The following is a 26,446-nucleotide window of genomic DNA, read 5'->3' as shown; positions in this document are numbered from 1 at the left end:
ACTGCAGCTTAGTAAATGGGCCCCTCTGTCCCTGGGTGGAACATTTCATTTATGATTTCTTTGTAAATGTATAATACTGTAATTGTTTTCACAACAATCAATCCTTACTCCAAAAGCTGTTTTTGGCAACTACGAATTCTGGCATGAAAGTTCTCAAAAAGGCACAGTACTAGCAAGGACTTCAAAAGGTATACTGATCACAATTTATTTATTTGGAGGTTTGTCTGGCAACAGTCAAAATCATCTTTCCTTGAAGTGGGTTACAGGAACAGCAAAAACATGCAGAAACGGGAGAGTGTAGCACGGTGGTTAAAGCTACAGCCTCAGCACCCTGAGGTTGTGGGTTCAAACCCACGCTGCTCCTTGTGACCCTGGACAAGTCACTTAATCCCCCCATTGCCCTAGGTACGTTAGATAGATTGTGAGCCCGCCGGGACAGAGAGGGAAAACTGCTTGAGTACCTGAATAAATGCATGTAAACCGTTCTGAGCTCCCCTGAGAGAACGGTATAGAAAATTGAATAAATAAAAATAAAATATCTGTAGTGAAGGGGCACAAATATGAAGCTCCTTGTTACTAGGCAATATTGCGCACTCTGCCAGTTTCCAGTGTAAGCAAGCATGATAAATAACATTTAAGAATGATTTCAGCTGAATTAGTCAAATCAATCTTTACTAAAATAAATGGTGACCTGTCAATTGAGCGCAGGACAAAAACGCTCTGACAAAGATGCGCCAACAATCGCGCACAGGATGTATGTGTGCCGCCAGTCCCGCTGCTTTAAATCCATTATGTTAGCGCTATGAGGGAGGTATGGGGGTAACCCCACACTACATGTACGAGTCCTCACGCTCCCCCCATTACACTAAAAAACTCCTGAACTCCGAAAACTTAACGGAAAACGGAAGTTTTAACTGTACTTGGGGGGGGGGTTCACCCCTCCAAACCACCCCCACCCCAATGGGAGCGCAAAGACTTCTACATGTACTGGGGGATTAAGGACATGTACTGGGGTGTAAGGACTGCCTGGCCTGGATTTGGAAGCCATTAGCAGCTAAGTTATTTTTTCTTGCTTTTGCTGTGGATGTTATGAGCTGGACTATACTGCCTTTTGTTACATTCACCCACTGATTTTCATATGTATTAGGCGTGCTGTTTGATACCATCTAGTCAGATATGAAAATTAGGGGTACAAATTACACACAATGTAGCAAGAGTGAAAAGGTGCATATATTAGAAAAAGAAAAAATCACTCTATGACCTGTTCAAAGAGTAAAGTTGTTTGAATGATGTAACTCAGTTCACCAAAACTTGCTCAGAATCAAGGAGGGGAAAACTGGGGCGAGCCCCAGAAAAACCACCTCACAGCCCAATCATCGCATGAAGGGTAAACAGAAACATTATATCATTCCATGTATGTTTTTTATGTTGTAAAAATGTTGACATTGAGCACTATAATGACTAGATTGTTTTTTGGTCAAAGAACTAAGCAAACTTAACTTGCAAGCTGCAAGTTAAGTTTGCTTAGTTCTTTGACCAAAAAACAATCTAGTCATTATAGTGCTCAATGTCAACATTTTTACAACATAAAAAACATACATGGAATGATATAATGTTTCTGTTTACCCTTCATGCGATGATTGGGCTGTGAGGTGGTTTTTCTGGGGCTCGCCCCAGTTTTCCCCTCCTTGATTCTGAGCAAGTTTTGGTGAACTGAGTTACATCATTCAAACAACTTTACTCTTTGAACAGGTCATAGAGTGGTTTGATACCATCTGGCAGGCTACTTTAGTTGCCTTGTTTTTGGACTATTTTTCAGCATTTACACATAAATAGATAAACAGCTTTTGTAGGAGTGGAGTTTTTTTTGGCCAGATGAAGCTGAACTGAGGCCTTTTTCTCCACTTCTTTTCTTTTTCTTCTTCCTTTTCTCTTTGGGGAGTGTGAATGCTGTTGGTTGTAAGTTTAAGGCCTTGCAGTGTTGCTGGGTGTGTGTATCGTTTGTCCGTGTGGGGCTTGTTTTGAGTTAATAAGGAATACATTCGGGCCCTAATCCTTGAGTATTAATTTCTAGTGGGATTACCCCCCCCCCCCCATGCCCCACCCTCACAGTGGTTATGATACTGGTTTAAAGTGGCAGGACTGGCAGCGCACATATGCCCTGCACGCAATTGTCGGTGCACCTTTGTCGGTTTGCCAATGTCCGGCGCGCTTTAGTTATGGAACCAAATAAATACTATAGAACTAATTCCAGTTCCAGAGTGGAACTAACCTGCCTCCAAGAAAGGACCTCTGCATTTTCTCAATTCTAATTCCTGGTTCTGTCAACTAAGAAAAAACTCTAAGATTCTATGATAATTGAGACCAAATGATGTACAGGGCAGAGCTTATTTAGGTTTAAAACTTGTTTTAAAACCTTGTGCTGGTCACCTATGAGTTTCTGCCCAGGGCCAAAAAGTCACTCAATATATATCCAGGCCCGTACTGAGCTATCTCACATTTACTAATTTAATTATTTATTAATTACATATTTTTTTTCGTTTTTGTGAACATTCTCTGAGAATCAAATATTGGGTACTGTCAATGTTTTTTTTTGCTTTGAACTAAGAAAAAACCCATGTAAGGCAATTCTATAAATTCGCACCTACGAATAAGCACCAAATACCTTGTATGTTACAGAAAACGAATGCATATGCTGATGGCACTTACGTACAGTACATGTATGGTTGGTGTTATTCTGTTACATACGAGGGTTCTTCAAAAGTTTCTGCACTTTCATATTTTTACGGGAAATGGTTGAGGTGGGAGAAGTGGTAAGAGGGTGTGTCTCAGAATGTCATGTGACTAGTCAGTCAGGCAACAGGGTGATTATGTGGAAAAGTGATGTAATTTGCTTTTGAAATATTTAATAAATAGGGTTAAAAAAAGGTGTGGAAATGTTTTGAAGATCCCTCGTTCATGGGCTGTGCCCTTGCCTTATATGTGTGAGGGTGTATATATGAAGGCGCAGCATGGGTGGGACCACCAGATTCACATATGATTTACAGAATAGTGTAAGTTATGTGCAAACACCTTCGCCTACCATTGACAAGGCATAAATTATTGTGGCTACATATTGACGCATATCTCCCTTCCTATTCCCAAATTCACACACTTGCCACTATAGAATACCGCTTGGCGCTATTGTTTCTGGTGCTCATTGTTTTGGGCCGGGTTCAGTGCCCTTTCCAAAGTTTCCTCCATACTGAAACCTGAAGCCTGTCTTCACTGTTCACTTGAAAATGGTTAGTGGCTACAAGAGACTCACCCATCACTGAAATGGTTGTCACCGTGTTCTTGAAGTTGATGCTAAACTGTTCTACTAAACTACTATAGCTGGAGATCAGCAGTGGAGAGGTACTAAACTAAGTATATTCATAATATCAGATCCAAGTGCTTTCATTTCTTTTATAATAAGATTTTTCAAATTAGAATAAGAGCGCTTACAGTTTAACACTGTAGGTGTATAACACTGGCTGAGTCATCTGAGAGGTTAAAGTGTATGGGGGGGGGGAGGGGTAGATATTGGGATGTAAAGGAAAGGTGTAATTGGGATTAAACCTGCAGTGGAAGCTAGTTAACAATGGTGATTGGAGGGAGTGAAGGGTGGAGTGAGTGGATTGGTGGGAGGGATGGGAGATGAAGTAGGATTGGCTGTGAAAGGTGCTTGATGATTGAGGAGGACTATGAGGAGAATTGGTAGGTTTTTGAGGCATTTTGTGGTGGGAGGGAGTGTGGCAAAGTGTAGGTGGTGGTGGAGGAGAAAATTGTTTTCCCTCCCTTCCTTCCCTATTTGTCAGATTGGCTAGGGGTTTGGGTCACAGCTTTTAGTTGCATAAAATTATAAGTACTGGGGCAGCCTTTTCGTTCAGTGTAGCTAAGAGATTTATTAACTTGTTATTGATCAGCTCATGTGTGCAACCGCCATGGGTGGTGGCTGAACTCTGAGATACTACGAGTCTTGCTGGGAATTGGCAAACTGTGAGAAATTTTGTGAACGGGACTGGTTCGACACTGAATGGCTCCAGGTCTTATTTGGATTGTTAAGCTACACTGAACTTTGCTGTAATGATTGGTTGATTGAGGTTAAATAAAGCCGTGGCCTGTTTCTTGCCACTAATTGAAAGTGTTTTGTTTATTGGAGCGAAAGGAGATTAAATGCAAGGAATGTGTGCATGTGTTAGAAACAAAAATAAGGAAATGACAAACAAATCTCTTCATATAGGAAAAAAAAAAAGATATAAACAATCAAATCTAGTGTCCATTAAGAAGAGAAAAAAAGGATTATATCCAAATAATAGCAGAATATTCTATTCACTAGTCTTTAAGCCTGTTACATTAACGGGTGTTAGAATAGATGTGTGTGTGTGTGTGTGTGTCTTTCTTTCTCTCTCTCTCCTTGGCTGCTTTCTGTCTGTCTGTCTTTCTTTCTTTTTCTCTCTCACTTTCCTCAGCTGTCCACCACACCCTTGTCTGCTCCCCCTGTCCAGTAGCACCCCTTCTCCCTTTGTTTTACCTCCCCCCCTGTCCAGCAGCACCTCTTCCCTGCCCCCCCTGTCCAGCAGTAGGCCTTCTCCCTTCCTTTTACTCCCCCCCCCCGGTCCAACAGCACCTCTTCCCTGCTCCACCTGTCCAGCAGTAGGCCTTCTCCTTTTCCTGCTCCCCCTGTCCAGCATCTGCTAGCCCTGTCAGCCTCGGGGCTTTTGCTAGGCCAGCCCACCTCGCATTATCGAAGTGGGGTGGCCTAGCAAATGCCCTGTGGCTGCTGCGTTTGCTGGTCGGGGGGGGGGTGAGAAGAGTCGTCCCGGCAGCGCAGGAGTCAAACTGCCACTGAAATTGCCATCGCAAGACACTCCATGCCCCACAAGCCGCCCCACACGCCAGAAATTGAATTCAGCACAGACAGACACAGCACGGTAGCAGGGATCACAAAACCCTAAGTGTGCATGCGCGCTTAGGGTTTTATTATAGAGGATTCCGTAATTCTTCACATTCCTACACCAATCCTTGACAGGTAAGAAAAGCAACTCAAATAATTATCAGCTAATATAGGGGTCCTTTTACTAAGGCGTGCTAAATGCTAAGACACCCATAGAATATAATAGGTGCCTTAGCATTTAGTGCATGTTAATCTTTACCGCACGCTAAATCGATTAGCGTGTGCTAACTCAGTTAGCGTGCGCTAAATTGGTTAGCGCGCCTTAGTGAAAGGACCCCATAAACTATCCCCCTATTCCTAAGGAAATTCTCAAGCTGTGGGAGTCCAAAGAAGACATAACAATGTCCAGAATAGGTCATCAATCACTTACGGAGGGAACCTCAGATAAAAGGTGGCTCCCATCACCAGTATTCAAGACTTGCAGGAAAGAAAAGTTTTCTGATTTATTAAAGTGCACCACATACGAGAAAAATTGAATCCTCTGTCCACAAAATGAAAGAGCTTTAAAATTTAAGGTAAGATTTCTAAATAATTACTGTATTTTATCTCATTCAGATACAAGGGAGACTAGGAAGGTTGCCCTTTGAGAAACAATACGTATGTTGGGAAGATTCAGGAAAAACAAGAGATCAAACTAGATTTTACCACATTAAGGTCGTCCTCCATCTCACTTGGAAACCCTTTTACCAAACAGTGGTAAAAAGTGGCCTTAGCATGCCCTTGACCCATGTGCTACAAAGAAATGTATACTGGTACCAGACCCAGTATGTCCCATCAGGAAAACTGTAACTATGGCATATCTAACCTATAAACTGTCCCATGTGTGGCAAATTAGGATAAAACTTGTACTGAAAACCCCATGCTGTAATAACTATCCCCCTCTTTTACTAAGGTGCATTAACCAATTAGCGCGCGCTAATCAAATTAGCTTGCTAATTAGCTTGCTAAACCCTAATGCGTCCATAGACTAACATGCACGCGTTAGCATTTAGCCCGCGCTAAATCGATTAGCGTATGCTAATCAGTTAGTGCATCTTAGTAAAAGAGGGCCTATGGCAAATTCTAACTGGTAAACTCTCTATTATGTATATTAATATTAAGCCTCTAGAATGTGTCAAGTTAGGATAAAAATTTGTATCATAATCTTGTACTGAAATTATGTATGTTTAACCTGTAACCCATTCTGAGCTCTTTGGGGACAACAAGATAGAAAATAAATTATACGAGTTAGTCCCATGCACTTAGGGTTCCTTTCACTATACAGCACTAGAAGTTTTTAGCGTGGGTCGGTGAGGTAAACGCTCCAACCTATGAGAATTCCTATGAGCGTCGAAGCATTTACATCTGAATGCAAAATCCTTGAGCTTCTATCGTTTTTCTTATTGTTTTATTATTACTGATCCGAGAGGGTGGTTGCTGAGGGAGAAAAAGAAAGGAAAAGTATTTTTCAAGGTCATTTCTTTTTTTCTACAAAGTCATGCATTATTTTCCCTCCAATCGCTATATCCATAGTTTCTTCAAGAACATTTTGTTTTCCTACTTTTAATTGAATTTCTGGTAAAGTGTAGTTTAACTTTAAAGGAGAAAAAAAAGCATTGTTTTTAATAAACTTGTAACGAGTGTTGTTAGTCTCTGGGGAGGTTTGAAGGACCTCAAAGGCAATAGTTCTTTACCCGGGAGCAAAGAAGCCATTACAGCTTGTACTGGAAGATTTAATAGGTGTCATAATTTATCATGTAAACCGAAAAGTGTTTCTTAATTAAGTGCGTACGTTAATGAATTTTTTAATTTGATCCCTGTAAGTACCTTGCTATACTAATTGCAATATTCTACACATTAGTCATCCGCTGTTGCCCTTGGCTATTTTATACCCTCAGAGAGAAAGAGAGAGAGCTTTTCAGTTAAAGTTCATTTAACTCTTTCCACCCAACAAATTAGATTTCCTATTAGTGGGTTGTGAGTGACAGGTGATTTTCTCATAGCACATATTTCTATATGCTGTTTCTCTATAAGCTTTCCTCGACATCTAGTAACCGTGTCATCACAGTGGGACATAGGAAATGTTGTATACATCCTGGATATCATTCATAAACAAATGCATCCAACAAATCCCTTAAAAGTGTTTTAGAGGACCGTCAGAGGTGATTTCTCAAAACTGTGTTTGAATGAGAATTTTTTTTAACACCAATGATCGTCATCAGTCCAGCACTTTTTGATTTTCATTATAGCATTCTCATTTGTTCTTCATATGCTTCATTTTAATGCACACTTAATATGCTCATAAACATTTCCCTTTATCAACTTTTTCAATTTTTCAAAGGATTTAAAAGAAGAAACTAAACTTATCTGAACACATCGAGGAAAAATTGAAAAAGTTGATAAAGGGAAATGTTTATGAGCATATTAAGTGTGCATTAAAATGAAGCATATGAAGAACAAATGAGGATGCTATAATGAAAATCAAAAAGTGCTGGACTGATGACGATCATTGGTGTTAAAAGGCGGCGAAAAGGGTGAACAGAATGCTAGGAATAATAAAGAAGGGGATCACAAACTGATCAGAGAAGGTTATCATGCCGCTGTACCGGGCCATGGTGCGTCCAGCACTGTTCGCCGTACATAAAAAAAGGGCACGGTACTACTCGAAAGAGTCCAGAGAAGAGCAACTAAGATGATTGAGGGGCTGGAGGAGTTGCCGTACAATGAGAGGCTAGAGAAACTGGGCCTCTTCTCCCTCAAACAGAGGAGATTGAGAGGGGACATGATCGAAACATTCAAGGTACTGAAGGTGATAGACTTAGTAGATAAGGACAGGTTGTTCACCCTCTCCAAGGTAGGGAGAATGAGAGGGCACTCTCTAAAGTTGAAAGAGGATAGATTCTGTACAAACGTAAGGAAGTTCTTCTTCACCCAGAGAGTGGTAGAAAACTGGAATGCTCTTCTGGAGTCTGTCATAGGGGGAAACACCCTCCAGGGATTCAAGACAAAGTTAGATAAGTTCCTGCTGAACAAGGACGTATGCTGGTAGGGCTAGTGTCAGTTAGGGCGCTGGTCTTTGACCAGAAGGCCGCCGCATGAGCGGACTGCTGGGCAAGATGGACCACTGGTCTGATCCAGCAGCGCTTATGAATGATTTTCAAAGTTCTGATATACTGTATATCCATAAGTCATTATTAAAATAAGTGCTGAGTGCTTCTAAGTATACAGTGAGGCAGCCATACTATAGCCAATGTGCTGAGGTAAAGTGAGCAATGTGGCTAGTGTGATATTGCTTTTCCTGGCATCCAAACAGGAAGTCCAGGGAGAGGCAAACATAAGATCTCGCCGTTTAAACAGGGCTCAACGTATCCTTGCCATGCAGAAGAAAGGAAAGAGTAGCTTTTGTGAGACAACACAGCATGATCAACTCACCTATTGGAAAGAAACTGGCACGTGTATAAACTGAAAGACAATTGGGAAAACCAGTTTTGCTCCAAGCTCTTTGGCTTCCTCTCCAGGCCACATTGGACCACTTATTTTCCAGGTTCAGAGACACCCTAAAAAGCAATACATAAGGTGCAGTAGAGATTTCTAACGTGGGCCGGAGAGGTAAATGCTCAAGCGCTCATAGAATTCCTATGAGCACTGAGCGCCTTTCAGGCCCACAGTACAAACCTCTACCTCGGCTTTGTAATAGGAGCCCAATGCTTTTAACCGGATAGATCCAGATTAGTGAAGGGGTAAAACGCGGACCTGACGGACTTCGCGGATCTAAATCTGCACGTCCTTAAAAATCTGAGGTCCGTGCCACTTAAAGTTAGTTTCTGGCTCTGACAGACCTCGGTGACAATTTAGCTCTGATGGATCCGTCTTAGCATAGGGAGGGAAAAGTATTAGGATCCATCAGGGCTAAATTGTCATCAAGGTCTGTCAGAGCCAGAGACTACCGTTGTGGGGATGAGAGAGCTTTGCCGTCCAGGAGTGACATCTCCGAGCTTTGGTGCAGGTTGGAATTGGGGTTTGACACTTTGCAGCGGTCAGAGCTGACGCGCAGTGTGTAAGTGGAAAGCAGTGAATGAATCAGCCCAAACAGTTCTGTGGCTTTTAATTGAAATATCCTCAGACATTGTAACAGGCACACATATTTCTGGTCTTCCCATCTCTGAATAACTTACACTGACTGATTACTTATTCTGGTTCCTCGGGCGCGGGAAAGACATTTTAGCTCTGACGGATCCTAATACTTTTCCCTCCCTATGCTGAGACGGATCCGTCAGAACTAAATTGTCACCGAGGTCTGTCAGAGCCAGAAACTAACTATAAGTGGCACGGACCTCGGATTTTTAAGGACGTGTGGGTTTAGATCCGCGAGGTCCGTCAGGTCCATCAGGTCCGCGTTTTACCCCTTCCCTCCAGATTAAGCTCTCTCCACAACTGTTTCCATTATTTGGGGCTAGTAGTGTAAGCAGTGTTGGACATTCAAAAGCTGACTGTGGCTCTGTTCCCTATCTTCAGTGGTAGTGTTATGGGCAGAGGCTGAATTTTAAAAATTCACATTTTCCTAAATGTTCATATATTTGTGCATTACAGTAAATTGTATTAAAAATCTTTTCTGTTTTGTAAAAAAAATATATATATTATCTTCTGGCATTTTTATGAGAACATTTAATTTCTTTGGCACTTTATTGAGGAGAGAAGAAATCTTTGGTGCTGGGAGGATGAGGATCGTGAGCAGGGAAAGGGATCTGGGGATCTCAAAGGAAGGAAATGAAATAGTAATCTCTGGCAGGGTGGGCAGAGGGATAGGGGATGGAATAAATAATAGGGTGTAGAGAAAGGGGAGAATAGGAAGAATTGTGGAATAGTGAGGGAGATCATAGAGGAATGAAGAAAGAGGGGGATCCAGGAGCAGGAACAATCCCTTTAAAACCAAAGCCCTTCTGCTCCACACCTTCCATCTCTGGTTCCCACTCACTAGGGTTACCATACTTATGAAGACAAAAAAAGAGGACATATGACCCTGCCCACACTCCACTTACAACACCGTCCACACTCCAACCATTTCCTTGGTCCCCCTTCCCATCCTCTGTATCCTTTTAGTGTTTTTCTCTCTTTCTCCCTTTCTCACACCCCCCCCCTCCCCATGGATGCTTCTCTCTCTCTCTCCTTCCTAACCTCCTCTCCTGTGGGTGCTTATTTCTTTTTCTCTTTCTCTCCTTCCAACCTCCATCTCCCCCACAGGGGCCCCTCTCTCTCCTTCTAACCTCCTCTCTTGCTGTTTCTGTCTCTCTCCTTCCCATCCAGCATTTCCATGCTCCATGCTCTTTTCTCTATCACTCTCTCCTTAATGCTTCTCTAGCCCTCCATCCCTCCCTCCATGCTGTTTCTCCAGCTCTCCCTCCCTTCCTTCATGCTGCTTCTCTCCTCCCCCAATACTGCTTCCCCTCATGACCTCTCTAGCTCCCGACTCCCCCACCTACTTTCTCCCCAAGCCCAGCCACTGAAATTGAATCTTCAGGCAGCTGGCAACAGCAACAAGATAAGCCTGTTATTGTTGGCCTGTCCTGGAAGCCACCTCTCTGCAGTGACTTCCTGTTCCTGCATAGGCAGGACCTGCAGAGAGGTGGCTTCTGGGACAGGACCTCCTTACTCACTGTTCTACAATACTCTAGTCTGAATCTTACAACTTTCTTCCTGATCTCTCTTCTGATCTCTTACTGACATCCTTCTCATTGATATATGGTCCTCATAGCAAGATCATCCAGTTGTAAAGGCTTATAAGGGAGTATTCAATCTACGAAAAAGCCTTCTTTATGAAATTGATTAGATTTTACAAAGAGTATTCAAAATGGCTCAACAATGTGATCAGTGACACCAGCAGTGTAGCGAGGGAGGGAAACGCCCAGCATCACCGTACCATATGCCACCCCAGCACTTTTCCCCACCATATCCCTCTTGCCTGCTGCATACCCCCCAAATAACACTTAAAGCACCAAGCAGCATCTCCTAGCTTCTGCTTGTGTTGGCCTTAGCTCCCCCATCTGACATCCTGTGATCAGGAAGTGATGTCAGGAGAGCTGAAGCTAGCAGGAGCAGCAGCTTGGAGATTGCCTTCTGTTAACTTGCAGGGTCTCCTGCCCATGTGACAATTTTTTTCTTTCTCCGAGCTCACCATCCATCTTCCATCTCTGTACCTTCCCTTCTGGAAACAAAATCCACAGTCAAACAAAACAAAGTTTCCAGTTTAAATACACACTGGTAAAACATGCTCAATGCCTTCACCTCTTATAAACATATAGCTACAAGCTAATTTCAAGCCAGTACAGCATAGTGGGGAACACGCCTCAGATGTTGCAAAGCTAATGTAGCTTTGTAACTAGAAAGGAGACCATAAATATTGATTAGCTCCCTTTCAGCATTCTATCATTGGTGAGAAAAACCCCCTAACAAAGCAGCACGTATCTTTTAGCTGCGGTGACTGTTATCTTATCTTCTCTATGGGAAGGGGTAAAACACGAACCTGACGGACCTCGCGGATCTAAACATGCACATCCTTAAAAATCTGAGGTCCATGCCGCTTGTAGTTAGTTTCTGGCTCTGACAGACCTTGGTGACAATATAGCTCTGTCGGATCCGTCTCAGCATAGGGAGGGAAAAGTATTAGGATCCGTCAGCGCTAAAATGTCACCGAGGTCTGTCAGAGCCAAAGACTAGTGCTGGAGCGGCTCTAAAACAAATCCTTTAAACTGGTTTCCTGCAGCCCCAGTAAATTTAAAAATCTGAGGTCCACAGCTCTAACAGATCTCAATGACATTGTAGTAGCACTAATGGATCCTAATACTTTTCCCTCCCTATGCTGAGACAGATCCATCAGTGCTAAATTGTCACCAAGGTCTGTCAGAGCCAGAAACTAACTACAAGCGGCACGCACCTCAGATTTTTAAGGACGTGCGGGTTTAGATTTGCGAGGTCCGTCAGGTCCGCGTTTTACCCCTTCCCCTTCTCTACTGAGTCAATAAACCACTGCTATGTACTCTTCTGAGTCAATGAGCCAGGCAATGAGCTCCTTTCTAGTTACAAAGCTAAGTTAGCTTTGCAACATCTGAGATGTGCTCCCCACTATGCTGTACTGGTTTGAAGTTAACTTGTGGCTATATGTTTATAAGGGGTGAAGACACTGAGCATGTTTTACCAGTGTGTATTTAAACTGGAAACTTTGTTTTGTTTCCTTCCCTTTCACTGCCATATCCAATGTTTCTGTTTCTTTCCCACTATCTACCATCTCTCTCTCCATAGGTCTTTGTCTTTCCTCCCTCCCTGGTTGGATCTCTTTCTCTCTCTGACTCCTTCCCTCCCTCTCTCTATTCCCCCCCCCCCCCCCCTTTTGTCTATTGCTAATACACCTATATTATATATAGCAATTGGGTTGTTGCGAGGTCAGTTTTATGAAAAGGTCTGCAGCTATCTTCTCATCTTCTTGTGGGATTTTTCTTTCATCCCCCCTCCCCCCCAAAAAAAAAATATGGTATCTCTCTTCTTCCTCTCTCCCTCCCCCTGCAGTTCAGTCTTTTATCTCCTACCTTCCCTCCTCCAGCTGTTGATCTCTCTCTCATCATTCCCTCCCCCGAGGTCCCCTTCCTGCACTCCTGCCTTCCCTGCTGGCAGTGCTTTGCCTTACGTGCTAGCACTGCCAGCTGGTTGGCTGGCTGATTTATCTCCTCTTTATGGCAGTCTGTCATAAAGAGGAGACCTGAACTTGCCTGCCAACCAGCTGGCAGTGCTAGCATGTAAGGCAAAGTACTGCAAGCTATGATGATAGGAGTGTGGAAAGGGGGTCATGGGAGAGGGAATGAGGAGAAACTGAAGGACACAATTTTGGGGGAGCCATGTCCCCCCTATTGTGACTATGTTTGCAACTGCCAGCCCTCAGGTACTATGCATGTGTGGCTCTGCCCGGCGCAGAGCCGTGCTTTTTGGTGATGCTCATAGCCATTCACCTCAGATAGGTGGAGGATTAGCTGCAGGAGCTGACGATTGGCTTCTCGAAGTGGCTCCCATGGCTCTCTAGCAGGAGGAAGCTCTGCTCTTACAGCTGCCTCCTCTGCAACATCACTGATCACTGTTCTGTTGCAGGAGAGAAGGAGCATAGATCTGATCACTAAATCGGTGAGGTCGATTAAAAAAATTGATTTGAATCGATTCTACTGGAGTGAATTGGTGAATCGATTTGAATCGAGAATCAGGCAGGTCTAACTGACATCTTTCTGCAGTATGCTCACAAGAATGGACAGAGTATCCTAGGGTTCAGCATACCATTCCCATCTATTGGAAAAGATATTATCAAGGTAAGAACCTAATCTCGTTTTTCACTTGCCTGCACAGTTGCCATAGCATTAACTCAGCAGGTTCCTCAGGCAGTCTTGGGGCTTTGCTAGGCTGAGCTGCCTCCAATGTTGTAACTTCCTCTTTCCTCAGGGGCAGGCCCAGCCTAGCAAAAGCCCCAAGGTTGTCTGACGGAAACGTCGATTTAACACTATGGCTGCTGTTCAGACAAAGCTGCTAGTCTGGGGGATGGGAGTATAGGAGCCAAAATGACATCAGCGGCGGTATCAGGATGGGAGGAGGCAGCGGTGGCATCAGCATCAGGGCATGAGACAGCAGTGATGGTGGTATCGGCAGCGGCAGGAGGTCAGGATATGATGGCGCCATGTGCCCATTGCCACAGGTACACGTACCCTCTGGCATATGTGTACCACATTTTGGGAACCTCTGTGCTAGAAGATGAATCCAGTGGGCAGCAGTTAATTGCAGTCCTCAATGAGATTAAAAAGAAGATGGCCAACATAATATACACAATTTTAGCTTTCTCACCAACAAAGCACATAACCAGCTGAGGCCATCACATGCTACACCACCTTTTCACGCTGGACCAAAAAATGAGCTGATTTGGTGTCAGCTTTCTTCCCACTTATCTGGACTTGGTTGTTTTGTATACTAACAAGGGGGTTCAGATAGAAGATTTTCTCATCAATGAAGAAAACACACATTTTGTGTCATGATCTTTAAGCCGATGAAGCAATGCTGTGACACGCTCCACTTTCTTTTGTTTTCTGGCATCTTTGATTACTTCTGCCTGCACATGATGAAAGACAGTGAGATGGGGGAAGGGGTAAAACGTGGACCTGACGGACCTCGCGGATCTAAAACCGCACGTCTTAAAAATCTGAGGTCCGTGTCTGTGCCACTTGTAGTTTTGTTGCTTACAGACCTCTATGACATTTTAGCGCTGACGGATCCATCTCAGCATAGGGAGGGAAAAGTATTAAGATCCTTCAGCGCTAAAATGTCATAGAGGTCTGTCAGAGCCAGAGACTAAAAGTGGTGCGGACCTCAGAATTTAGGAAACCGGTTTAAAGGATTTGTTTTAGAGCTGCTCCAGCACTAGTCTCTGGCTCTGACAGACCAGAGATTATAAACATAGAAAAGAATTAAAAGGCCAGAAGGAAAGGTCCAGTACGCTGGTGGGAAAAACAGTGAATCATGAATGAAAAAACCTAAGACAAAGAAAAGGAGGAAGGGGAACTATAAGAGAGAAGAGAAAAGGTGAGAGAGGTGACAGAAAGAAAGGGTAAGATTAGTATGTGATGAGTTGTTTGTACAATCTGAATCACACAGATGCCAGGTCCAAGATTTATCCTTAACTCTTCCCCCCCTCCCCCCCACCCCCTGGGACCTCCTGGATTTTGCCAGAGCGTTAATTGTGCAACTCAGTAATAAAATATGATGTCTGGAAGCAAACTGCACTACGGGAATGTTTAACAGCAGTCTCCCCACGAAGATCACAAGTTACCTCTTAACCCCCGAACTCCAGAGGGGCTACAAGATCCAGGGCCTCAATTACGGCAAATTCTATGTCGGGCTTAAAGGATAAGCAGAGCGCAAAATGGTTAAACAGCCCTGTTAAGCGCCGGGTTTTCTGGATCTCCTGAAAGAGACCTCCAATTTGCGATCCAGGAAGACTGATTCACTATAGTGCACCCTTCCTTTTAAATATAATAAGATCCGGCAGACTTAAACCTATACATAAGAAGGCTTCTGCTCTGCCGCTCCAGCACCAGTCACTGGCTCTGACAGACCTCTATGACATTTTAGCACTGATGGATCCTAATACTTTTCCCTCCCTATGCTGAGACGGATCCGTCAGAGCTAAAATGTCATAGAGGTCTGTAAGAGACAGAAACTACAAGTGGCACGGACACGGACCTCAGATTTTTAAGGACGTGCAATTTTAGATCCGTGAGGTCTGCGTTTTACCCCTTCCCGTGAGATGGAGATCATCTTTCGTGATATGCCATATAAAATGCCTTTGCTCCAAAACCTTGTTCACATAGAGCAGCATTTAAAAAAAAAAAAAAAAGTCTAAGTCTATTTTCGGCCTAGGGGGCTAGTCACCCAAAGTTGGCAGTGTCTAAAATCCATTCTCGAAAAATACATCCAAAATATTCTTTTTTTTGAGAATCATCTAATTATACTTCCAGCCATTTGATTGTCTAGACCAAGTCGTCTATCTTTATATCATATTCTCATCCAAAAAATTGTCCAAGTCCAAAATGCCTAGAATAAGACCCTTTGAACATGGGATGGGTCAGCAAAGTGATGGACTGGCCACCCAGACATGGCAATAGAGTAATGAGGCACTTTACAGGGTACTGCTGTAAACTTCACAAAAAGGATGCCACATAAACATCACACCACCTTGCAGGTCATGGTGAGCCCCCCAAAACCTGCTATACCCACCTGTCTACCACCCCAATAGCCTTTATGGCTGCAGGTAGCACCTATATAGCAGTACAGTAGAGATTTGGGGGGTTTTGGTGGCCTCACATTTTTTCATCATGAATGCAGTGGTTAGAGTGGTTTATGTGCCTGGGTCCTCCTCTCTATAGTTCACTAGCCCACCCCCCTGACCACTTAAGCCATTTCTGTGCAACTCTACTAGGCTTTCGTATGCCAGGTGCTGATGTTCTGGAGGCAGGTATGTATGTTTTTATTCCAATTTTTATGGCAGTGTGAGGGGGTCAGTGATCACTGGGGGAGTGTGTGGGGTCTGTACTTAGTCCCTGCAGTGGTTATCTGGTCATTTTGGGTAGCTTCTGGGCAGTGGCGTACCTAGCGTATGTGATAACCGGGGCCCATAATTTTGTGACACCCCCCCCCCCCCATCCATCTGTATGGAAACATGATTTTTAGTAACAATCCACATGTCACGCAAGAGTGTACCTAGGAAAAGGCAGCATCTTACATACTGCAGTGAGCAGTACAACATCAATACACCCATTGTAAAACTAAACAAGCTAGACTAGTACAGATCAATCCTACTCAGTCAATCCTAACAGAAAACCATGTCTTTTCGAACACACAGAACACAGAAAAACATCTTTGCCTAGAATGTAATCACAACTAACCCCACCCCCTTTTACAAAACTGTAGTGTGGTTTTTAGCCATGGTGGTAACAACTCAGATGCCAACGCTAAAAAACGCTCTACAGTTTTGTAAATGGGGAGAATAAAAATACATAGACAAAAGTTAAACTGAAGCACCAAGAAGCTGGATTCTGCATACAATGCAACACCACAGAAACGGCGATGCATCTCCCCTAAAGCAAAAATAAATAAATAAATAAATAGAATTTTTTTCTATCTTGTCTTCTCTGGTTTCTGCTTTCCTCATCTTCTTGTCACTCTCTTCCTTTCATCCACTGTCTACCCTCTCTCTGCCCCTTCTATATGGCATCTTCTCTCCTTCTATTCCCCTTCTAGAAACTTTATGCCTCCCCCTTTCATCTCTCCCTTCACCCCCATTGGTCTGGCATCCATCTTCTTCCCTTCCCTCCTCCAATGGTCTGGCATCTCTCTCCTCTCCTTCCCTCTCCCACACCCCCATGGTCTGGCATTTCACTCTCTCCCTTCCCCCCACTCCATCAGCATCAGCCCCCTTTCTTTCCATCCAACCCAATTCCATCCAGTATCCTTCCCTCTTATGTTTCCCCCCTTTCCCTGCACACCAATTCCATCAGCATCAGCCTCTTTTCTTTCCCTCCAACCCAATTCCATCCAGTATCCTTCCCCCTTATGTCTCTTTCCCCTTTCCCTGTAATTCCTTCAGCATCTGCCCCTTTTTCTCCCTCCACCATGCTTCCATACCACCCTGACCCCATTTCTCACCCTTCACCACACTTCCATACCACCCTGACCCCATTTCTCACCCTTCACCATGCTGCATACCACCCTGACCCCCTTTATCACCCTCCTCACCATTCTTTACCACCCTGACCCCATTTCTCACCCTTCACCATGCTGCATACAACCCTGACCACATTTCTCACCCTTCACCATGCTTCCATATCACCCTTACCCCCTTTCTCACCCTCCAACCCCTTCCATACCACCCTGACCCCCTTTTTCTCCTTCCACCACCCTACTATGCTCCTTTCCATCCAAATCAACAAGATCCCGTGATGACTACTTCTGCTGCCTCTGCTCCAGCAGAGATAAGTGACGTCGGAGGGGGGCTGGGCCGGCAGATGCAGGGATTTGCGGCAAGGATCCACGATGACTGCGGCTGCCATCCACATCACTTACCTCTTCTAGAGCAGAGGCAGCAGAAGTAGTCATCGTGGGACCTTGTTGCACTTCAGTGTGGCTGCCGTACATATTTCAGAGAAGAGTCGGCAGCCGCGCTGAGGTGCCATTTTCAGCAGCGCGGGAGCTTCCGGACCCGGCCGGCTGTGCACCACCTTGAAGCATGCACCCGGGGCTGACCGCCCCCCCCCCCTCCTCTTTGGTATGCCACTGCTTCTGGGCACTTAGACCTGTTTTTATTTTGCCTAAGTCACAACGTATTAGTTTCGTTTAGGCAGTTTCATCAAATTTTCAATTATCGCTACAGGACAACTAAGTTTGGTTGGCCCACCTCCTGCCCTAACCACTCCTTGAAAAACACCCCTTTTTTCTCTGAACTCACAGTGGCAGTCAAAAGGCATAACATGCCTCTAGATCAGGGCTGCCCAAGTCCGGTCCACAATGAACATGCATGAGAGAGATTTGCATACCAAGAAGGCAGTGCAGGCAAATCTCTCTCATGCATATTCATTGAGGATATCCAGAAAACCTGGCCTGCCAGTAGATCTCGAGGACTGGGCAGCTCTGCTCTAGATACATCTAAAACGTGTTTTGATTACTAGCACTTGGATGATCTGTCTTTTAGGTATCCAAGTGCTGATTTAGGCAGGTTTTTAGACGTATTTTTGTTTCAATTATGTACTCATAGAGGGGCATAATTGAAAGGGACATCTAAGTCCGTTTACGTCCATCTTGCAAGTCATCCAAAGTTAAAAAGAGCCTAAGACACATTTTCAAAAGAAAAGTCCAATTTTTTTTACTTTAAAAAATCGTCTAATTATACGTCCTGCCGATCTGATCGTCCAAGCCGCTAAATCGTCCATCTTTATATCACATTTCCGTCCAACTTTCCGTCCAAGTCCAAAACGCCTAGAACAAGCCCTGTTGGACATGGGAGGGGTCTGCAAAGTGATGGATTGAACACCCAGACATGGCACCTAAATAGTGAGGTACCTTACAGGGCACTGCTGTGAACGTCACAAAAAGGGTGCCATGGCTTCTCCTCACTACAGCTCCCTTATAGGTCATGGTAAACCCCCCAAACCACCTCCAGAATCCCCTAGACCCACTTATCTACCACCCCAATAGCCCTTATGGCTTCGGGAGCCACTTATATGCCAGCAAAAAAGGGTTTTTGGGGGTGTATATGGGAGTGCACATGTTTCAGTATCAATGCAGTGATTACAGGGGCTTATGGGCATGGGTCCTCCTCTGTATGGGTCTCTAACCCACCCCCAAGATGACTTTAGCTGCCTCTGTGCTGGATGACTAGGCTTTCCTATGCCAGGCGGCCAGGTGGTGAAGGTCTGGAGGCTGAAATTTAAAGTTGTGAATAAAATTTTTATGGGGGTGGGGGCTGGTTGGTGATCACTGGGGTAGTGTGTGGGGGTCTGTGTTATGTATTTTCAGTGCTTATCTGGTGAGTTTAGGTGGGCTTTTGTGACTTAGACCATGTTTTAGATGGTCTAAGGCATAATGTCCAAGTTCCGTCGATCGTTGGGTGTATAACTTTCGGTTATACATGCTGTACGACTAAGTCTAAGCCGGCCCACGTCCCGCCCAATTTCTGCCCTTGACACGCCTCCCAACACGCCCCGTTAAACTTTGGACGTTGAGCGGCACTATGAAGGCCTAGGTCGTTTAGAAATACGTCCAAAACCCGGTTTTATTATCGGCGCTTGGACGTTTTTGAGAAATGTTCGTCCAAGTGCCAACTTAGGCCAATTTTTGGACGTTTTTTTCTTTTGATTATGAGCCCCATAGTGTCTAGATTCTCATTTTGTCTGCTGCTGACACTTTGCCCACGATTGCCATTCCAATCCAAAATGCTTTAACGAAATTATGCATAAATTATCATATTATCAAAAACAAATTATTGTTTACAAAAGTCTATGTTACTGTAACCTTATTGAACCAGAAAGTAGGGGTGGAGTAATGAAATTCGAGCCAAAGAACCATATATACTTGAATATAAACCGAGATTTTGGGGCCCAAAAATGGCCCGAAACTGAGGGTCTTGGTTTATATTCAAGTCTATACTTGAGTACTTCTCTAATTACTATAGTTTTAAAAAAATGTCAAAATTTGAACCTATTGCAGGTCTGGCTGTGGGGAATAGAGTCCCAGGTCAGGGCATGGCCAACATGTAGGCAGGCAGCACTCCATGCTGTTTGCTGGCTGCCGGGAGGAGGAGAGAGTGAGGAGTTAGTGGCGCATCTGGATTGTGAGCAGCTCTGCCTTTGATCTCAGTCCCACTAACTCCTCCACCTCCATCACCTTTTATCTTTTCCTTCTTCCAACACTACTTACCTGGGGCTCTGGGTAGGGTTACCAGATGTCCGTATTTACCCAGACATGTCTTCTTTGGAGTCCGCCCCCAGCAAAAGACAAGATGTGATGGTAGTACAGAAAGCAATATAAACAAAATTAGCAGTGGCGTACCAGGGGGGGGAAGTCCGCCCCGGGTACAGCCTTAGGGGGGGGTGTGCACAGCCGAACAGGTCCGGAAAATTTCTGGGCTGCGATGGCACTCAGCGGCATCGGCGCCCCTCCCTCTGCGACGGCACTCAGCGGCATCGGCACCCCCCTGTCCTGCGACAGCACTCAAGTTCGGCCTCCTTCTCCCGGCATCAGAAGAACTTCAGATCGGCAACAGGTGCTCAGTCAAAAGCTTCCCCTGACTGAACTGCCTGGGCGTAAACAGGAAGCTGAGTCAGGGGAAGCTTTTGACTGAGCACCTGTTGATGATCTGAAGTTCTGCTGATGCCGGGAGAAGGAGGCCGAACTTGAGTGCTGTCGCGGAGCAGGGGGGTGCCGATGCCACTGAGTGCCGTCGCGGGGGGGCGCCAATGCCACTGAGTGCCATTGCGGAGGGGGGGGCCTTGCTGATCTTGTTGCCAAAATCGAAAAGGTGAGGGAGAAAGATGGGCCTGTGGTGGATGGAGAGATTGAGAAAAGGGGACAGATGATGGAAGTGGGGGAAAGAGAGAGAAGGGGCAGATGATGGAAGTGGAGAGAAGGGGGAGAGAGACGAGGGCAGATGATGGAAGTGGGGAGAAGGGGCAGATGATGAAAGTGGGGGGAGAGAAGAGGGCAGATAATGAAAGGAGGGGGAAAGAGAGAGAAGGGCCAGATGATGGAAGTGGAGAGAAGGGGAGAGAGAAGAGGGCAGATGATGGAAGTGGGGGAAAGAAAGAGAAGGGGCAGATGATGAAAGTGGGGAGAAGGGGCAGATGATGGAAGTGGGAAGAGAGAAGAGGGCAGATGATGGAAGGAGGGGGAAAGAGAGAGAAGGGGCAGATGATGGAAGGAGGGGGGAAAGAGAGAGAAGGGACAGATGATGAAGTGGAGAGAAGGGGGAGAGAGAAGAGGGCAGATGATGGTAGTAAGAACATAATCTAGATGGATGCAGAAAATAAATTATAAAGGAAAATGAGGGAAGAAAGAGATTGCAGAAGAGAGGTGTGGGAGAGGGAAGGAGAGGACAGAGATGCTAGACCAATGGGGGTGAAAGGAGAGATGGAAGGAGTTACAGTTTCTGGAAGGGGCATAGAAGGAGAGAAGATGCCATATAGGGAGGGGCAGAGAGATGACAGACAGTGGATGGAAGGAAGAGAGTAACAAAAAGATGAGGAAAGCAGAAACCAGAGAAGACAAAGGTAGAACAAAAATTTTCTATTTATTTGTTGCTTTAGGAGACATGTGTCACTGTTTCTGTGGTGTTGCATTGTATGCAGAGTCCAGCTTCTTGCTAGTTCAATTTAACCTTTGTCTATGTATTTCTATTTTATTCCCCTTTTACAAAACTGTGGAGCATTTTTTAGCGCCAGCCATGGTGGTAGCAGCTCTGATGCTCAGAATTCTATGAGCGTCAGAGCTGTTACCACCGTGGCTAAAATCCACACTACAGTTTTGTAAAAGAGGGAGGGGTTAGTTTGTGATGACATATTCCATACTAGGCGAAGGTATTTTCTGTGTATTCGAAAGACATGGTTTTCTGTTAGGATTGACGATGTAGGATTGATCTGTACTAGTCTGGCCTGTTTAGTTTTACAATGGGTGTATTGATGTACTGCTCAATGCATATGTAAGATGCTGCCTTTTCCTAGGTGTGACGTGTGGCTTGTTACTAAAAATCATATTTTTCATACAGATGGGGGGGGGTGCCAAAAAATGATGGGCCGGGTGTCACATATGCTAGGTACGCCACTGAATATTAGGAACTCACTTCTTAGCAATGTAACAAGAAGTGTAAATAAACATAAACCTATATGAAAATCAAGTTTACCACTGAAAGATAGTTGGAAAGCGATGACCACAAATGCTCGCAGTCTAAGCAACAAAGTTCATGACCTTCATGTTAGAGGCAGATCTGGATATTGTTGCTATCACAGAGACATGGTTCAGTAACTCCCATGGATGGGATGCAAACATACCGGAATATAATCTTTTTAGGAAGGATAGAGATGGTCAAAGAGGTGGAGGAGTAGCTTTCTATGTAAAGATAGATATTCAAGTGACTGAAATGCAGGGGACCTGGGGAGAGGAAGAAGCGATATGGATTGCTTTGAAAAGACAATATGAAACTTCTATTTATGTGGGTGTAGTCTACAGACCTCTGACTCAATTGCTGCAAATTGATAAGGATCTGATTGCGGATATCCAAAAGTTTGGAAAGAAAAAGGAGGTGCTGCTGTTGGGTGACTTCAATCTGCCGGATTCGGACTGGAATGTTCCGTCTGCGGAATCGGAAAGAAGTAGAGAGATTGTGGATGCTTTTCAAGAAGCTCTGCTCAGACAAATGGTGACGGAACCCATGAGGGAAAAAGCGATACTAGATCTGGTCCTCAAAAATGGGGAGAATATCTCTAATGTTCGAGTGGGTGCCCAGCTGGGGAATAGCGATCATCAAATGGTTTGGTTTGATATAACAGCTAAAGTGGAGGGCAACCACACAAAACTCAAAGTCCTAGATTTCAAACTTACGGACTTTAGTAAAATGGATCCTATTAAAGATTTGTTCAATAAATTTTTGAAGACGGAAGTGGTTCCTGGGGAATGGAGAAGAGCGGATGTGGTCCCTATTCACAAAAATGGTTGCAGAGATGAAGCAGGAAACTACAGGCCCGGTTATTGGAAAATTAATGGAAGCATTGCTGAAAAAAAGGATAATGAAATTCCTTGAATCAAATGGGTTACAGGATCCGAGGCAACATGGTTTTACTAAAGCTAAATCGTGCCAGACGAATCTGATTAAATTTTTTGATTGGGTGACTGGAGAATTGGATCAAAGTCATATACTAGATGTAATTTACTTAGATTTCAGCAAAGCCTTTGACACGGTTCTCATAGAAGGCTCTTGAACAAACCTGATGGGCTGAAGTTAGGACCCAAAGTGATGAACTGGATTAGAAACTGGTTGATGGACAGACACCAGAGGGTGGTGGTTAATGGAATTTGCTTGGAGGAGGGAAAGGTGAGTAGTGGAGTCCCTCAGGGATTGGTGCTGGGGCCGATCCTGTTCAATATGTTTGTGAACGACATTGCTGAAGAGTTGGAAGGAAAAGTTTGCCTTTTTGCGGATGATACCAAGATTTGTAACAGAGCAGACACTGAGGAGGGAGTATAAAACATGAAAAAGGATCTGCAAAAGTTAGAAGAATGGTCTAATATCTGGCAACTAAAATTCAATGCAAAGAAGAGCAGAGTAATGCATTTTGGGATTAGAAATCGGAAGGGGCCATATCATATGGCCCCTTCCGATTTCTAATCCCAAAATGCATTACTCTGCTCTTCTTTGCATTGAATTTTAGTTGCCAGATATTAGACCATTCTTCTAACTTTTGCAGATCCTTTTGAGCAGGTGTCCTCCAGCTGCATTGCTACCACTAGGGGGTGGAATATTTTCAGTCGCTAAGGACAGGTATGTTCCCTGGAGTCCTGCAGAACTTGCCTGTCCCTCACAATTGAAAAATGTGACAGTAAAACAGCACCCTCTATTGGTGAGACTGTGGGTGGAGGACTCCTGCTCAGCTTAGAGGGAACAGTGGATATGTGCTGGAGGTGAGAGGCTGATAGCACTGATGGGGAGAGGGACCTTGGGGTGATAGTGTCTGAAAATCTAAAGGCGTGACCAGTAGAAGAAAGAAGGTGTTGATGCCCCTGTACAGGACAATGGTGATGCCCCACTTGGAGTATTGTGTTCAATTTTGGAGACGGTATCTGGCAAAGGACATAAAAAGACTTGAAGCAGTCCAGAGGAAGGTGACGAAAATGGTAGGAGGTTTCGCCAGAAGACATATGAGGAGAGACTGGAAAGGAGGGACATGGGAGATATGACTCAGACGTTCAAATACTTGAAAGGTATTAACGTAGAACAAAATCTATTCCAGAGAAAAGAAAATGGTAAAACCAGAGGGCATAATTTGAGGTTGAGGGGTGATAGATTCAAGGGTAATGTTATGAAATTCTTCTTTACGGAGAGGGTGGTTGATGCATGGAATGCGCTCCCAAAGGAAGTGGTGGAGAAGAAAACGGTGACAGAGTTCAAACAAGTGTGGGATGAACACAGAGGAACTCTAATCAGAAAATAATGGGTATATGTTGAAGGAACTAAGGCCAGTACTTGGCAGGCTTACACGGCCTGTTTCCCGTATATGAATATTCAGTTGAGGACAGACTGGGGAGGGTTTCAATAGTTGGGATGGTTAAGATGGGCTGGAGTGAGCTTTGATGGAGACTCCAGTAGATGGAACCTAAGCACACTACTGGGCAGGGCTCTGGGTTTCTGATCCAGAAATATCTAAGTAAGAGGATCATTTAAACTAAATAATTAATTTATGGAACATGTATGGTTGTAGAACCAGAGTCCTGAAAAGAGTTAACCCATATAACATGAGTTCTTAATGAGGTCCGAAAGGGGTATCAGACAGCCCAACAAACAGTCTAGTTTGAAGGGAATAAAATCTTCATTTGCCCCACGGTACCTCCTCCTCCGTATTAAATCTTTTTCTTTTTTTCTTTCTTTTTTTCAATTATTGCTATCACTTTTAGTCATTTCTAGTGCTTGTGTCTTATTATTTCATACAATTACTCATGAATATCAATTCTGAATACTTAGCTTTCAGCCTTGAAATCATTCCCCTGAACGCCAACGCGTTTCGGATTCTTTGTCAAGGCGACATGGGGAAAGCTGAAACCCAAGAGACATCATGATTAGCACTATAAAGTATAAATAGCACATAAAAATATTTAACTGTGGAAAGCTTAACCCTCCCACTGCTTAAACATTAGTTGCTTACCTACTGTTGTAAACATACACTGCGTACCGCCACAAGACTTATCAAAAGACAAGCCACGGCGTGAAGACTCTGGACTTTAAATACCCCTCCTGTATGATGACATTTCCGGGAGGGGGGGAGCTCATCTACTCTAACCAAGAAATTTAAAGAGACCAACCCTGAGTTAAAGGTCTGCTTGAGCTAACCAATCTGATGACTCATTAAGCCCCTTAGGCGACATGGTATCTAATATAAACATCTACCGGAGTTCGCATCGGTTAAGCCTCCGGGCAGTGTTCCCACCCTCCCACCCTACTGTAATGCGGTCTAAAACTCGCCACTTCAAATCTTTTAAAGTATGGCCATAGCTTATCCAATGATGGACAAGCGGGGAAGATTCATTATGAGTATGGACTCTGGATTTATGCTCTGTAAGACGGACCCGTATGGGGCGAGTAGTTCTGCCCACATACAACTTTGGACAGGGGCACTGAATTACGTAAATAACGTTGTCAGAATTGCATGTGGTATTATGCTTGATCTTAAATATTTCCCCTGTACTGGGATGGGTCCAAATTTCCCCAGAGATGGTAAAACTACACCATTGCGTGGGGACACAGTATTGCTAGGTGACTTCAACATGCCTGATGTGGATTGGGTTACACTTACCTCTGCTTCCGGCAGCAGCAGGAGGCTATTAAACTCTATGAAAGGAGCAAGCCTCATGCAACTGGTTTTGGAACCGACAAGGGATCAGGCAATACTGGACCTGATACTTACCAATGGAGAAAGTGTCACAGAGGTCTCAGTGGGCGACACATTGGCCTCCAGTGACCACAACATGGTATGGTTCAATATCAGGAAAGGTTTCACTAAATCTACTACACTAACCAAAGTCCTCAAATTCAAGGACACAAATTTCAAAGAAATGGGAGACTTCGTTCACCAGGCGCTACAAAACCAAGAAGAAACCGATAACGTGGAAGACATGTGGTCGACTTTGAAAGCAACCATACAAGAAGCAACAAACCGCTATGTAAAATCAGTAAGTAAACGGCGAAGGAACAATAAGCCACAGTGGTTTACTGCGGAGATCTCAGACCTGATCAAGGAGAAGAAAAAAGCATTCATCTCTTACAAACAATCAGGGAAGCAGGACTCTAGAGCAGACTACCTGGCCAAATCAAAAGCCGTCAAAACAGCAGTCAGGGAGGCTAAATTCCTCATGGAGGAGTCTCTAGCAAAGAACATCCAGAAGGGAGATAAATCCTTCTTCAGGTATATCAGTGATAGAAGAAAAAACTCAGGCGGGATTGTACGTCTTAGGAAACCAGACGGAGACTATGTGGAAAAGGATTCGGAAAAAGCCCAACTATTAAATGAATACTTCTGCTCAGTCTTCACCCGAGAAGCGCTAGGGCTCGGCCCTCAGCTACAGACAAGGGTTGGCTCAGTTGACCCGTTTAGTAACTTTGAGTTTACGCCCAGCAGTGTCTACGGTGAGCTGTCAAAGCTCAAGGTTAACAAA

This window comes from Geotrypetes seraphini, chromosome 1 (assembly GCF_902459505.1).
Source record: "Geotrypetes seraphini chromosome 1, aGeoSer1.1, whole genome shotgun sequence".
NCBI classification, from domain to species: Eukaryota; Metazoa; Chordata; class Amphibia; order Gymnophiona; family Dermophiidae; genus Geotrypetes; species Geotrypetes seraphini.
The sequence above is the reverse complement of the archived record's forward strand: the minus strand, read 5'-3'. Positions refer to the sequence as shown.